The sequence below is a fragment of the Cyanistes caeruleus genome, chromosome Z (assembly GCF_971803275.1).
Source record: "Cyanistes caeruleus chromosome Z, bCyaCae1.hap1.1, whole genome shotgun sequence".
Lineage (NCBI taxonomy): Eukaryota > Metazoa > Chordata > Aves > Passeriformes > Paridae > Cyanistes > Cyanistes caeruleus.
This window is the reverse complement of record NC_141732.1, coordinates 17246503-17262704: the sequence shown is the minus strand read 5'-3', so window position 1 is coordinate 17262704 and position 16202 is coordinate 17246503. Positions and strand designations below refer to the sequence as shown.

The following is a 16202-nucleotide window of genomic DNA, read 5'->3' as shown; positions in this document are numbered from 1 at the left end:
CACTCAAAAGTCAGCCAGCAGTTTTCTCTCCAGTATCCACAGTTGTGATAATTGTGGCGACAATGACGGGGCAAACTTCCTGAAAGCCAAGTAGTATACTTTAGAATCTAATAATAAAAATACCCCATATGAAATATAAAACATATTTTAAAAATCCATTAAAAGACCTGCAACATCGCCCCGCAACTCCTAACCAGTATTTTGCAATCTTAGATTTGTTTGGGAGGTGAATGTTTAAGGGAGAACATTCAGTGTTTGGGACTGAGCCTATGGCTGGCTCTTACCATGTATTTTCTAGGATCAGTACAAGAATTGTCCAGTTCAGAAGCTTCTGACTTTGCTTTTAATTTTTTGTTGTAAACTGTTTCAGGGACACTTATAGTTTTTGCAGACAAAGTGATAAAGAACTGGAATGGGCTTTAGTAGTCTTCACAAAACTTCTTCCTCAAAAATCTTACCTTTGAATGTGGCAAGTGCTCTGTAAATGCTGTAGTGGTCTTTATGGGGATGGTACCATCTCTGCAGAGGTGGTACTTACTTTTTGAGAGGTGACCACTTACTCTTCCAGTAGTTTGTATTTTGTGTCTTCTGAACTGAGGCCTTATTTCTGGCTTTCACAATGTACTTGATAAACCTTACTTTGTTCTTGCAGACATGGCAGCATTTGTTATGTAATAATAGTAAAAGGCTCCATAAACACAGGCCAATGACCTGGAGAGAAGAGGTCTTGTAATTCACTCAGACTGTGGGAGTGACACAGAAGGAAAAAAGAAACAATCAGTAGTAGTGTTACTATCTCAATGTTTGGTTTTACTTTTGATTTTATTTTGCGTTTCAAAGATTTTTGTGTTTCAAAACAATGCTTGTTCTGTCCTGCTGGCTGATGATCTTGGAGGTATGTGCACTGGGGTTGTTGCAGTTCCTGTTGACTTTTCTTGATAGTCACCACCTGACAATAATTGTGACAAAACAGAGACCAGAGCTTGGTAAGATCTGATCTCTGAACTTGTAACTGTCAGCTCAGCCCCAGCACTGACACTACATTCAATTCTGTGTGTTCTGTGAGGCTCACACCTATCCTGGTACATTTTGTTTGTAGTTCTCTTGGTGTATCATAAGATATAGATTCCCAGTCTTTTTCTTTTTATACTTGCTTGATATCACAGAGGAAGAGAATAATTGGGTGGCATATTTTATCATCTCTGTTGTAGAACAGTGTCAAGGTTCAGAAGTCATTGCTATGTATGTACTAGGTGTGCTGTTGAATGTGTCTTATTACTAGACTTGCAAAAATGTGTTAGTGTTTAACGAACAAGATCTGGCTTGGAGTACCTGGGACCTTTGCTATTGAGGACAGTGATGTCAAATGGCATCTTAGGAAATGTAGTCCATTACACTGAAATCACTGGAACCTCTTTTTAAGAGCTTGTAGTAACAGTTGTTTAGATCTGTGCCAAAAATAAATAATGACATTAATGAATCCCTAATTAATCCCATGCAACTCTGAGTAAATTGAGAACTTTCAAATGAATAAAAATACCATGTTGGAATCCAGTGTACACCAAATATTACAAACACTGACTTATTTTAGAGCTGTCTTTTGCATACTAGGTTTGTGACCTCAAACATATTTGTTTTGTGTTTATGCATGGGAAAATTTCCATGGGACAGTTAAGTCATCAACAATCAGACAATTAAGGTTACATGTACTGCATCATGTAGAGGCTCTGTTTGAGTTAAGCATCTTGAGTGTTTTGCTGGTATGCTTGACTTTACCATGTACGACAGAGCTGTGCTTAATCATGCTATTGGAGCTTGGCGAAGAGGAAAAGGGAAACCCTGACAATTTGTCTGGGAACAGAGCAGAGGCCAAAGAAGCAGTTTGTCACAGGAGGGATTAGAACAGAGCCACTGGGAAGGGACACAGCTGGCCCTGAACTCTTAAGCCAAGCCACAGGCCTGAATGGCAGCCCAAAGGGGAGGGCATCATGGTCCATGATGATCTCTTTGTCTCTGGTCTCTCAAGTTCATAGTAGAGTTCATAGATAAAACTTCTCTTCCTGCAGTGTGGCTCAGGAAGACGTTTCTGTTGTGGCTGGCATTGTTGGCGATCATGTGGTGGTTAAGCAATGAAGCAGAATGTGCAAAAATCCTTCAATTGTTAAATCCCTGCCCTGAGAAAGTTTTGTAGCCTATGTGTAGTTTTGGGATATTACAATGTAAACTTTTGTCAGGAAAATAAAATCACAAACACCAGAGGTTTATGTCCAGAAAGGACCCAGAGGAGTCCTTTTATTTTATTCGAATAAAGGGAGAGGCCATGGGGCATTCCCCTGGGGTCTCCCAAAGTTTTGGAGGACACACCCTCTTTTCAGTCCTAATTTCCCAGCCACTTGTCCCTCTCTCTTTCCCCATTGGCTGAGGTACTTGAGAGGTACAGATTTGCCAGAATGCCTAAGATTCCCCTCTAATGTATAACCCTCCCTCTTTTTAATTGTTAGGAATTCATGGTGTTTCCCCATTGTCTCTTTCATCTTTCAATATCCAATTTCATTTATCATCAAACATACAGTTTGTTTGTATATGCAAATATCTTTTTTCCCATTCATCAATCAGTGGAATCTTTCCCATTGTTTATCTCAGAGTGCTAGTTTTATTTACCAGCTGACCCACAGCTTGTTTGTAAAGACAAATCTGTCATTCCTCTCACTTTGTTAGCAGAAGTTTTAATCCCAAATAACAAAAGAACAGAGTATTGGGTGGTGAGGAAAGCGTCTGGGCAGGCTACAATCATACTCACACGCTCACAAGCATGCCACAGATAGCAGAGCAATGGCAGAGAGCCAGGAAGGACCTTTGTATGGAGTTCCAGTGGGGTTTATTACAGCCACACACCAAAAGGGTCCAGGAAGAAAAACGAGGAACAATGGAGGGTCCAGGAATATATATGGGGTATGAGGGGGTGGATCCAAGGGTCCAGTAGGAACAGGGTAAAGTGGTGCAGGGTCAGGGAGAACCAATGGGAACAGGGGTGGAGGATTGCAGCAAACGGGCCAGGGAAGGGAGGACTTTCTAGGGGAAGTATATAGAAGGTAAAAAAGGGGAGGAATGGCCAGCAGGCCAACTGGGTGCATATAACTGGGTTGCAGTGAAATGGTAATGGTGCAAAGAACTATGGGAAAAGATTTCTTCCTTCTATTCTTATATGAGGGAAGACCTTCTCTTTATGCTTTAACTTCATACATTTGAGGCCTCCTTCCACACCATGACTGTCCTTGGCTCAGGAGCCTCCACAGAATATAAGGACAATTGTACCAAATGCATTTGCCCCATAGATTACTTGTAGGTGCTTATAACCCCTCACACCGTTGGAGATTTTTTTGTGGACTCTTATCTGATGGATGTGCTCCTCTGTTGAGACAGATTTTAGGAGAAAATGCCCTGGAATGAGCATTTCCTCTAAACAGAAATGGCCTCAATAACTCCCTTTTCTTCTGCCAATGAGAGAAACGGATACCGGGGGGCATAAGTGAAAAAAACCCTGTTTATTAACAAAAAAAAAAAAAAAAAAAAAAAAAGCAAAAAGAAAAAAAACCCCTGTCCTCAAGGCACAGAAAAAGAAAGAAAAAAATTGAATAAATGTTAGATATTGAAACTGTGGAACCTTATCCCCTTTCAGAGACGCAGTCTCAGCCTTCTCCCGGCCGCCCGCACGCTCCCCTCGCTGCACTTCCGGGCACGGCCGCCAGGGGGCGCGGTGCCCCGGCTGACGCGTCTCTCCCGCGGGAATAATGGCAGGCGCAGTCGGCGGAATACAGGGAAAAGGAGCTTCCTATAGCAACCCCCAGAACCATGGTGGATAGCAGAAGGAGCTGTATCAGGAATCTCAGGAGAAGCAAGCTGGGATGGCAGGATGGGCTCACCAGGAGGTAGCAAGCAAGCGGCAGCAGAAACTCCACAGCTGCAAGCTGGACCGCAGGCCCTGGTGGCAGGCAAGGGGTGAAGTAGTGTAGCAAAAATCCCAGAGCAATGGCAGAGGCATGCTCTTACTAAGATGTTACACATACTAGCAGAAAATCAGTAGAAGCATCATATACTTCTAGAGAATGTGCAAGTGTCTTATAATTGCACAAATAGTGCATCTACTGTAAAACTGTTGCTAAGCAAACTAAACGCTGGCGATTATCAGCAGTCAGAAGTGATAGCTCACAGAATACATAAGTGGAAAAATTTCCATATGTAGGTCTTTTTAAAATGACATATGAGTGTATTGGTGGTGGAGGTTGTATTTTCCACTTTTTAGCCTTTACTATTTTGAAAACCACTTTTAAAAGAGTAATGAATTTCAAAAGAAGAAATACATTTAAAGGAATAATTCCTTTAAAATATTCCTCTTAAATGGATGAAGAATGGCTTAGGAGGAAGAGACTATGTCTCTGGTTCTATGGTTCAAAAGGATTGGCTGGGGTCCCCAGCCAATTTTGTTTGAGTTTGAATCTGACCTATCAGTAACATGCCTGGGGACTTGTTTACTTCTATCTTCTAATGAGCTAGGCTAGTTGAGTTGGTGTCTGTTAAGCCAAATTATCTGTACAGCTATAGACCAGCAGTTCCCCCTTTCTGTTTTAAAAAATGCAAGATGTTCTCTGTCATCCTTCTGCAAAGGCCTTTTGCAGACAGGATAACAGGACAGCATGATGACACAGATGACTCTATCCAGCTCAACAAGCCTGGCCTCTCCCAGCCAGTGATGTATCCCATATATCAATGAAGTTGTAACATTCATTCCTGCTGTCAGGCAGGATCACCAACAATGCAAGTTTTCAAGATGGCACAGTGCAGGCTTATTATTTGGAAGTTATAAACTTGCAACTAAACTATAAACAGGAAATATTTCAACTTTTAGAACTGTGGGAAGCCAATAGGGAAATAATCTTAGTTCAGGTCTGTGACTCATATCCTTAAATATATAAAATCCTCAATTCCTCATCTTTAAATATAAAAAATCTGCATGTCCTTAAATAGATAAAGTCTTTAAATAAACTGTTATCTCAAAAGGTCTCACATTTCCATGTATCAGTTACACTAGTTGTTTTAACTCACTGCTCCACCACGTCTGCTGAAGCTTCATCAGGAAGATGTTGTCTCTGGTCCTGAGCAGGATGCAGGGCAGGGCAGAGACACCTGGCAGGTATCCATTGTGTTCCGGTGTCCATGGAAACACAAGCATACCCATGTCTCCACGTAATAAGATTGCATGGACCTTCTCACTTATTAGTGACAATATCTTTTACCATTACTTTGGGTTTAGGTGATTGGGCATCACCACATGACTGCAGTGATAGAAAATTATTTAAGATTACTGAATTCTGAGATTGTTCTGGTACTGTTAAGTGATTCAGGGTATGAACAACTTTTGCTACTCTGCTCTGTGAGGTTTCACCACACATTCCCCCTTTCTGTTTATCTGAAATGCATTTTAAAGTGTCATGTGTTTGTTCTACGATGGCCTGTCCAGCTGCTCAGCAGTGTGGTGTGTGACACCCCAGAGCTGTAGGAATTGTCCTGTTTTTTGTGATGCATATGCAGGTCTGTTGTCCATTTTGATGTTATGGAGGACACCCAAAGCAGCAAAGGCCAATTTCCAATGTGGAATGGCATCCCAACCATTTTTCCCTTGAGTGAATTGAAGTCCATATGTCTGAGGAAAAAGTATCAGTTGACACGTGTATATTTTAAACATCCAAATTTGGAGATGTGTGTGATGTCAGTCTGACAGATTTGTAAAGCCCTTAAGTCACAGGCATTAACTCCCATCTGTGGTGGAGAAGTGTGGCCCTGGCAATCAGCACAAGTATGGACTGTATTACGAGCCTCTGTGTTTGACAGCAGAAATTGCCTCTGCAGAGCTCAAACACCCTGATGGAAGAGTGTGTGTGATGCTTTTGCTTGGGCAAGCATGTCTGGCTACAGTGCTGTCCAGACAAGGCTAGCTAGCTGATCTGCTTGTGCATTGCCCTCTGTAGTAAAACCTGGGAAGTTTGTATGGCTTCTAATGTGAAGGATGTAGTAAGAGCTTGAATGGTATGCCAACAAAGTTCATAGTAGTCCAAATGATTATGTGTTTTCAATTTCTCTTAACAAAGCTCAGTCTTACCTTGTGTGATGTCCTCAACATAGGCAGTCAGTGACAATATTTAAAGAATCATGGGGAAAACACTGGAAAGCTACAGCACGTAGCTCCACTAACTGAGGTGAACCATTCTTATAACTTTACAATGTTTGTCATTCACTTTCTTCCTTCCATGTCACAATTGCTTTTCCTGTTTTCCCAGAACCATTAGTAAATACAGTAATACCTTTTAGGGGTGTGCAACTATTCAGAGGTTTTAGGGATAGTGCAGTGTTTTTACTCATTGGATTAAGGTATGACTCTGTAAAAAATAACCGATTTGCCCTGAGAAATTTTGCAAAACTCTGTAAAGCTTTGCTGTTGGCATAACACCATTCAAATTCCTTTTGCATTACAGGTATAGTAATTTTTGAAGGGTCTTTTGCACTCAATTGTAAACATCTTTGATGGCATTTGATGATAAACTGGGAAAATAAAGATGGCAGGGACTGTCTTTTTAGGTTGCTGAAGTAGAAACATCTATTCTACAACATGCAAAGGGTCAGACCACTGAGTATCCCATTGTCTAATAATAGCAGTAGGATGGAAATCAACAATGAAAATAAACACAGTAATACATACTTCTAGGCATATCCGGTTGACCTGTCTGTTTGTTATGGCCTGCTCTACTATCTTTAGAGTGGCTTTTGTCTCTGGGGTTTCCTGGGAGAAGTTAAATCAGGATCACCCTTCAGGAGGTGAAATGATAGTGCGAATTGTGGGGTAGTCAACTCTAGATCGAGTAGATAGATAGATACTTTTGGTACGCAGAAGTTTTCGTGCATCATTTTAATTTTTGTTGGGAATTGAATTTTCTGGGGCTGTATAGTCTGATCCATAATTTTGAGTCCAAGGTATTTCCAAGGTTCACAATTAGAATATCTCAGTTGGCAGGAATCATTGCAGGAGATGGCATGCCTGGTTGTAAGGTGCTGTTGTTCTCCATGGATGAATTGATCTTTCCCAAGTCATGGAGCAATCTCTATTTCCCAGTTTTCTTTTTTATAACACTGGAGTGTTCTAAGGGCTTGTGGATGGCTCTATGTGCCTTTGAGCCAGTTATTCCTATACCAAAGACCTAAGGGCGTGTAACCTCCTTCTATAGGGACCACTGTGGTATCCACACAGGCTGAGTGATAAGCCATTTTAGGGCTAGTTTGGGATATTTTACGCCCTTTAAAACAGTGAATCCTGTTAAAAATCCATCCCCACTCGGACTCCCCAAGCAGATGAAACCTCCCTCCCCCACAGGTTAAGTGGTGCTGCAGTGATGTAAGGTCAAATGGTAGCTGTTTAAGTCTCAGGATTTTTTTATCAAGAGAGATTTGCTGCTCAAGCAGCTCTGTGTGGCCCGTCTGAGGCCAGGAGCAGCATATCCTGCAGGTGTGTGGTGGGCTGTGATGTAGGCCAAGCGTTGGCAGAGATGATGGTCACATCTGCCCCATGTCAGTCGTCCCACTGACCTTTATTTGTGAGGGCCCAGGACATCTTGACAGAACACACTGTGTTGGGCCTCTGATCATCCTCAACCTGGGTTCAAAATACCTGAGGTTCTTCTGTTGACCCCCTTGACCAGAAGCCTTGGTCTCCTTGCACCTTGGGACCTGTTCTTGGGACACAAGACTAGAAAAGGATAAGCTGGGAAATTCTGGTTTTACAGGGATAGTCACAGGTGGAGTAGGGGTTGAAACCATTGGATGTATTTGTCCTGTAAAATCTGTGTCAATAATAGCAGGCTGTACAAAAATATTTTGCATCATGACACCAGACTTACCAACCAAGAGGGCACTCAATCCTCTTCCAATAGGCCCCTGGGCCTTCAGAGGGATCTTATGTCTATTTAAGATGGTTTCAGTTACTGAGATAAGAGTGGCTATTCCATCTATTCCAGTGGCTCCTCAAGTCCTTCCTGTGAGCTGGTCTCACAGGCTTGCACAGGAAGGTGAGGAGATGCTTGTGTCTTCATGTATCACCCCCTTGCACTGGGCTGTCTGTTTCCCTGGTTTATAAAAGATTCCTTAAAAGATTGTTTATTACTATAGATTTTGTATTTGTACTGTCTGGTCATGTGACCAGGTTTCCCACATCAATTACAACTAATGATCATATTCCTTTGCCCTTGATATGTCCCTATAGGAGTGGACGTGTGGGGACAATTTGCTCTCAGGTGGCCTTGCTGTCCACACCTGTAGCAATGTTACTTTTACTGCAGCTGCCATGGAATCTGCCAGTATGGACATGTTATGGGAATTAGTACTAACTTTAGTGCAGACATTTATCATATCATTTAGTGATGGGCTCTCATTTGGTAGCAGTTCTATGGTGTTTTGACAGTCTTCATGAGCATGTCCCTTGCTTATTGTAAAATCTAATTATTTCTGGCTTCAATATTAGCAATTTGTTTTTCCATACCATCTTGTAGTCTTTCTATAAATTGTAGATATAGTTCTTTGACCCCTTATCTGATTTTTTAATATATTTGGGTCAGGTTAGCTATCACATTGGGCCAGAGCTTATCTGGCTCTACCACTTCAGCCCGTACCTGTGATCACACCCCAGGAGCAGGATGCCCTGAGGTGTGACTAGAGCACTTGCTCTACAGCTTTTTGGCTGTCAGTCTGCACTCAGAGGAGATAAGGACGAGAGGAAGGTCTTTTGCATGGGATAATAGAGGATTTATTGCTCTGGGGAATCTTGGGGGCAAAAGACAGAAAATGCAAGTGTGCAACAGCTGAAATAGGGAGGTGGTTCAAAGGGAGGGTACAAAGCATCAGCTAATCAGAGATATCCTGGGGAGGGTAAAAGGCAGGGTTCACAAAATCATCCTCCAATGAGGGAGGTAGGGGGGGAAAGTTGGGTCATATGGACTAATCAAATGCTGAAGTTTAAGGGATTTCCGAAGTGGAATTCCAAGCATGCAGTGGGCCTAAGACAGATTGACAGGAGACTCAGGGTGGATTGACAACGTGGGGTGGGAGGGTCTCATTAGGATCAAACCATTAACTTGGGCAATACCATTAACAAGGAACATATTGCAACAGTTATCCATGTTTACTACCTTTAACAATGCTTGCATTCGCAGTTCCTTTACTTGTGCCACTACCAATGCATGTAACCTGGCTTGGAGTTGTGGATCTCCCAGAGGTGGTAGTCCTAGAAGTTAAGGGACCCCTGCCTCATAACATGGGTCCTCTTGTGAAACCTTTAGGTTTTTTAACTCCTGTTTTTCAGCTCTGCTTTTCCACACAGATTTGAATACCATATACTGACTGAACAGTTGGAAACATTAATTTTGCCAGTTATTTTATATCAAATAGTGATAGTGATCAGTGATTAGGAATTGTAGCATATTAGCAATGGCAGGGGAGCCTAAGCCATGCTTGGCAGCAAGCTGACTCAGTTCAGAAGGAACTGGCCATTTGATAGGGGTACATTTGTCAGGTGTAGTCCTGTTACCTATTATTACTGGATGATAAGATCCCACTGGCCCGTCCTCAGGCTTCCAGCTCCCCAGCACGGGTACATCAGTTCTCTCTGCCCCTTCATAGTCCCCACTTGAGATAACTGCTTGCTTTACCTTTTGCCAGATGCTTGCAGGATCGGGCAGGGCCGTTGGTAGTGCAGCAACAGCAGTGATTATCACGGTGTTCTGCAGAGTGACGATGGCTCTGGCTCTCTCTGCCAGTCTCCCTCGTGTGCCTTGCTGGTGTAAAATCCAAGGAAAGCTCCAGCTCTGGCAGCGGCAGCATGCTCAAGGCAGTGGCACTGTTTCTGGTATTAAGTCTCTGGGAGCTCCTGGTGACGCATTTCCCGGGCCTGCCCCGGAGTCTATATATCTCTATATATCTCTATGTCTGTATATATATCTCTATATCTATATATAGATATATATATTCTATATATCTCTATGTCTGTGCCCCGACATCAACTCTTCCTTCTTCCCCAGGTGCTGGCAGGTGCTCTTTCCACTCCTGTGCTGGAGTCAGAGAGATTGCAGCACAGTGACTGTCCCAACTGTAAGTCAAAACATAGGAAAAAGTAATATATTGAAGAATAGTTACTATTGAAAAGAGACTTGTGAAAACTCATAAAATAAATAGATCTATTTTAACCCAGTTGTAATGGGCTTAAGAAAGCCTAAAAACCAGCCAGTTTGCATTCTCCTGGTTACAGAAAGGCAGAGCTGTAGAGGTTAAAATTAGAGTAATGTGCTGGACCTGAAAAAGAAAGTATTAAAATGTCTGCATGGTATTTTTGATTGCTATATATATAAATAAAAACAATCACATGCAAACAACCCAATTAAATGAAGTTAGGAAAAAATTCTAGTTAATGTAGGTCGGACTGCACCACCCTTAAAAAGATATTTAAAAAGGCAACAATTCTGTTATTCAGCCCCCATTAGAGGTTAGCTGCTTCCCCAGTACTCCTAAAAGAGGAAACCATAATCCCACTATCCTTATGGAGACCTCTTTAGTTAATAAAATAGGTGCTGATATCGTGAGCTGTGTGAGTGAATTAATTATGCTAGTTTGTAATGGCTGCCACGTTTATGAAAACATTTGCAGTGCTAACAGCATTTAATTCATTTTTCTGTGAAACACTGAATTTCATGACTCGGAAAAGTGTCTAGCAGGACTAATTTTTCTTTCTCACACGGTTTTTTGCTTGACAAATTGTTTATGCCCTACCCAGGGCAATCTTCACTGAAAGATTTATTTAAATTGTTAGTGTTTTAAAACATAGATGTTCAAGATATTACATGATTGTCTAATGAGACAGTTCAGTAGGAATATATATTGTTGAGGCTGTGCTTTATGTTTTTAAAAAGTTGCACAAAATCTAACTGTATTTTCTAATATTCGCTTTCCTAAAAGCAGCAACTTCCACTTATTAATCAAATGTGATACTTAGCCATGTTCAGAGAAAGGAAGGACAAAATTTGTCAATTAAGATTTTACCCACTAGGGGGACCCGTTGTTACGGCTAAAAAGTGGGGTCTGAAGTTTTAATAAAACCAGCATGATCAAATGTCAGGTGAAATTTTTATACCTGAGTCTTTTCTCTCTCTTGGTGTGAATGCACATCATAAAAATCCGTGTGCCTTTCCCACCCGTGTAACTGAAATTTGCCAGCTAAGATGCAACTTCTGTGCAGCACAAATAAGAATTATTTTGCATGTATTGAGGACTTACGTTTCTGTGTTGTATCACTTTGCAGATATGTAAAAATAGAAAACAAAAATTTGGTTGCTCGTGGTGTGTAGAATTTACTTAGAAAATATGTACTTATTCAAAGATATGCTGGTAATTTTATTTGATTTTATTTCTGAATGGAGGGAAAAATGTGTCCTTTTTTTTGTTCTGGAAGCCAGATAGTACACTCATGTCCTAGTTTTTTCCTCCCTCAAGCAGTCACTCTGCTTTACTCTGGGCTTTGCAACTCAGTGCCTTGCTCTTGCAAAGGCTCCTTGCAATATCTTCTTGTGCACGCTTTTCCCTCATGCTAGACTCAGCTTTGCTCCAAGTGTGCTGCCTATCACTCTGTCCTGCCTCCCTCCTGTCTCTGAGGTGGTTCAGTGAAGAAGATCTGTGGCTGCCCTTGTCCCTTAACTCATGATCTGTCCCCATGAGTGCCATGCCACTCACCAGCATCCCTTTAGCTCCTGCAAGGGCCTTGCAGCTTGTCTTGTCTCTGATCCTTCCCCTTCTTTTCACTAACTCCATCACAGCCTTTACCTTGTTTAGGCAGATTAGGGAGGATCAAATTTATAAAAACCTGCAACAAAATGGTCTGTAAATTTCTACATGCAGTATTTCTTGACCAGTGGTCACTTCACCTCGTGGTGCTTCACCTTGTCCCCTCCTCCTATGCCCATGCCTGGGTGGGAGGCAGAAGAGGAGGGACATTTTCTCTTCATTGTTCTGTTGCCTTTTGTCAAGATGAATTCAGCACCCAAATTTTAAAAATTTGAGGCTGCATATTTCTTAGATGTGAAGTAAAAAGCAATGTAAGTTATTCCTGCCTGCCTAGAGTGAAGTTATTTTAATACTGTTTCTAATGCTGTAATAACTATTCTTTTTCTCAGAATGGATGCAAAGCTTTATTAATCCTTGTTATTTCACATATTTATTATTTTAAACTCTTTCCCAGTTGTGATAAGAATGGGATGCAGTAACATTTCTTTTGTTTTCTTAGCAGGGATTTTGTATTTAAATATGTTCAAATGAGTGAAAATGTAGTTTTGAATTAGTATGTACTGAGGTAAAATTTTCTTCTCTTACATCAAAGACTGATAAACAACTGTGCTGTGTGACCATTTAAAAAAGTATTTCCAGCAAAGGGCCCATTTGGTTCAGTTCAATGGCCCTTTTTGACACATTGTGCAGACCACTGAGATGAAATATTCAGGTCACATCTGATAACTAATGGATCTACAGCTTGATTTCCACAGTGAAACACAGGAGATGGCCATGTCAGTCACCAAGGTCTTAGCCCTTGAACTTCATGTACTTTCAAATTCCTCTGCTACCATTGGAAAATAAGTACCTGCGCACCCCTTAGAAGTGACTTTCACTTCCTGAATCACATAGTTTCTTTTGCAATTATTACACTCATCCTGTGTTGGAATCTTGATATACTACCTGTGGCAGACTTCCAGGTTTTTTTAATTTACTATGTATTTATTATCCTTGTAAGTTTAAAAAGTGGAGGAAAACAAACTGCAGAAAAATTTGTGTGGTGTGATGAAGCTGAAGGATAAATCTGCACCCACATCTCCCCTATTGATATAAATGTGTCATGCAGAGCTGAGTCTGATGTTGGCCTTTTCTGTGCTAGTCTTTGTGAATTCAGCACACCTAATAATTCCAAATACAGGGTGGAAGGCAGGCATTTTCCAGGTGTTTCCCTCTACTTCAGTGAGACGAAACACGGTACATGTCTGAATCATGGGGAATGGCTATTATTTTGGAAATGGAGTGGAAATTAAATGTGTATAATTTCTCTTAGTCCTCATGTGGTTGATCTATCCAGAGACTTGCCCCAGAGAGCTGCACTGGAGCAGCTGGGGAGGTGGTGATAGGATGGAACACAGTGTGGGGACGTTTTGTTCCGGCTGCTGTGGGCTCTGCAGCATACACTAGCAGAAAGGACATTGTCTTCTCCTTGCTGCCATTGTAAAGTCTGGTATCTGTGCTCACCTAACTTTTTATGTTGGATTAAGTCATATAAGGTGCAAACTTATATGTCTTCTACCTCTTTTGTTAGGGTACCGTTTGGATTTTTTTTGTCATGAGGCATCAGAGACAAAAGGGATGTTGACATCTGAAATTATGGAGTCTTTATACCTCCAAGATATTTGTCTGTTGAAACCTTGCATTCTGCTAATTAAAGGCTCAGCTGTATTAGTGTGGTACCTGTAGCCTTGCTTGTTCTTAAGGTACATGGAAGGCAGTGGAGCTGTTGCATCTCCTGTTACAAACCCACTGAGTATTAGACAGGGCATGGAGGCTCCCAATTCTTGTATCATAGTAGTTTTTGGGTCCTCCCTTGGGAACCTGCTGCAGACATCTGACAGTGAGTTCATGGTGCTGCACTGAGTGCATCAGGCTGGTCTGTATTAGAAAACAGGCTTCAATGAAAAGAAATGTGTTAATTCAGATTTTGCTGTTGAAAAGAATAAAGGACAATATATGTAATCTAGTAGGAAATTACTGTTTTTAAGATGCAATGAAGATCTTTGATCAATAAGAGGTAGAATAAATGAGCTATAATTCCCTAATGATAATAATAGTTATGACCTTGTAATTTACCACAAGCTCATACCATTTAATTTCTATCTGTTTCTGATTGCTAAATGACCACCTAAAATTTTGCAGTGGGTAGGTATTTATACAGATCTCCTTTGCGATCATCAAAAGTTTATTTTTTTTAGCAGATCTAAAAATCAAAATAACTTAAATGTGCTACTAATCTAATTTGATTGCAGCCTGTAAGCTGTGTGCTCTAAAGAACCCAAGAATTTGGTGTCTGCTTCTGAGTCTGTTTTTCTCTTTAGCTTTGGAAAGAAATACAAAGAAGAATTACATGGTAATGTTACTAAATTTAATAAACTAAGGAGGCACTGAAAGAAACTTGTGTGTTCTGAAATTGATTAAAATACATTCTCCTTGTCTAGAAGTGAGCTGGTGCCAAACTCATGTGGAAGATTAATTTCATTATTTATTTATTTGTTTGTTTGTTTGCATAGCCTACAAAATCTCTGTGTAAATAAGCAATACACCCCAAATCCAAACTAGCAAGGTCAACAGCAGTGTTTACTAAGGCCAGAGTGTACAATTAAAAAAGCCCAAACCAACTAATACAAAGAAGAATATAATTACTACTAATCCTTCCTATTTCTTTTTTGTAAACTGTTCCTGGTGTCTGACAGGTCCCTATGCTTGTTTTATATTCTGACACACATAGTAATATGACTCCAGTATCCCTATTTTAAATCGTTATAATGTTAACTGCAGTTTTAAATAAATACAAAATTTAATAAACTGTAGAATTGCATGAAAATTGCTTTTTTTCTCTCATGAACACCTGTTTTTTCTGCTCATTAGAAGCAAACTTTTTGAATTCTAACTGGCATCCTTCCTCAGATCTTGATCTAGGAGCAAATCTATGCATGATAGATTTGCATATTTTGCTATATTTGCATTTTAAAATCCTAACTTAGAAAAGACAAACAAATGTAAGTGGTTGGGGAATTCAGTGAAAGGAATCCAGAAAATCTACCAGGATCTACTAACTTGCCATTTAATCTAAATACAAAATAGGCACAGCAGTTGTACAACTGTATGTTATATACAGCTCCACATTTTTTACTGAAAAGAGAGCTTTCTTAATATAGACTAAAGTGTGATTTTGCTTGAAAAAGTGAATCTGTAAACTTACCATCATGTTTATTGTCTTAATGTCTTTTCAGATTCCAGACTTGATATGTACACTGGCGCAGCATCTTGTTTATGCTATCTAAAAGCTCAGTCTGAGGTCAGCAAGTCTAGCTACATTCAAGGGCCCAAAATGAATGCAATAGTACATCTGTGGGAATGGTTGCATAATTCAACATCTTATCAAGTCACCACATCAATCCAGGGTTGTGGTGGTGAGGACTATAAAAATGCTGCTGCCTTGTCTCCAAGCTTCTCCACCCTGTAATGTGTTTTCCTGTCTTCCTCCCTTCTGTTTTCCACACAAAAGGGAGTTCGTTCAAATGCCTGGTTTCTCCCCAGACTACTAAACATTGAAATAAAGATAGGGAAAAGAGCAAAGCTTCCAAATGAAGGAAGTACTTAACTTGTCTTGTTGCTAACCTAAGGCTAGGCTCTGTTAAAGGAGTCATTCAACAGTAGCACATCATCATTTTCCATGCAGGCTTCCAGTGCCACCAGCTCTGTTCATCCTGCAAGGTGCTTTTGAGATGGGCTTGCACCATCACAGTCCCATTCCTGGGAACATGTAGGCCTGGGTAAATAGGAGGAATCTGCTTGTGTAATACCTGAGGCAACCTTGAAGTCTTTGCTAAGTGCCTTCCCAAAACATGGAGAGCCCATCTGTGACTCCTGATGCCACTAAGATGAGAGCAAGTTACTTGTGTTTGGTAAGGCTGTGTCTGTAATGCACAAGTACACAGAATTTTATTGTCTGTAAACATGGTACAAAAGAGCTGATTCAGCCCTTGAGGAGGGGAGAGTGCTCTGCAGTCCTGGCACTGCATAACCTGTCAGTGAAGCAGATTTTAGAGCACTCTCTCACTACCACTGCAGTCGTAGTTAGGCTATAAATGTTGGGTTGGTTTTTTTTTAAAGTACATTTTGAAGGACATGACAGGATGCTGCTTCAGCATTGTGTAATGAGATCATTTGGTTTCAGTTAGCAGAGGAATAACTCTGAGAATGTCCTGCTGAACATCTACACAAACTGCTTTCCCATCCTGCAAAGTTTTCTTGTATTAATAGAAGGGTTTTGGTGATGATTTTTT

The 16202-nt window shown here is 40.8% G+C and overlaps 1 long non-coding RNA gene across 1 annotated transcript; it reads left to right on the top strand.

Moving 5' to 3' along the window:
* Positions 1-985: 985 nt before the first annotated feature.
* LOC147648180 (uncharacterized) lies at positions 986-15211 on the top strand. The gene is made up of 3 exons (XR_015280818.1): positions 986-1082; positions 10119-10188; positions 15147-15211. It is a non-coding gene; the product is annotated as an uncharacterized LOC147648180 (long non-coding RNA).
* Positions 15212-16202: the final 991 nt, after the last annotated feature.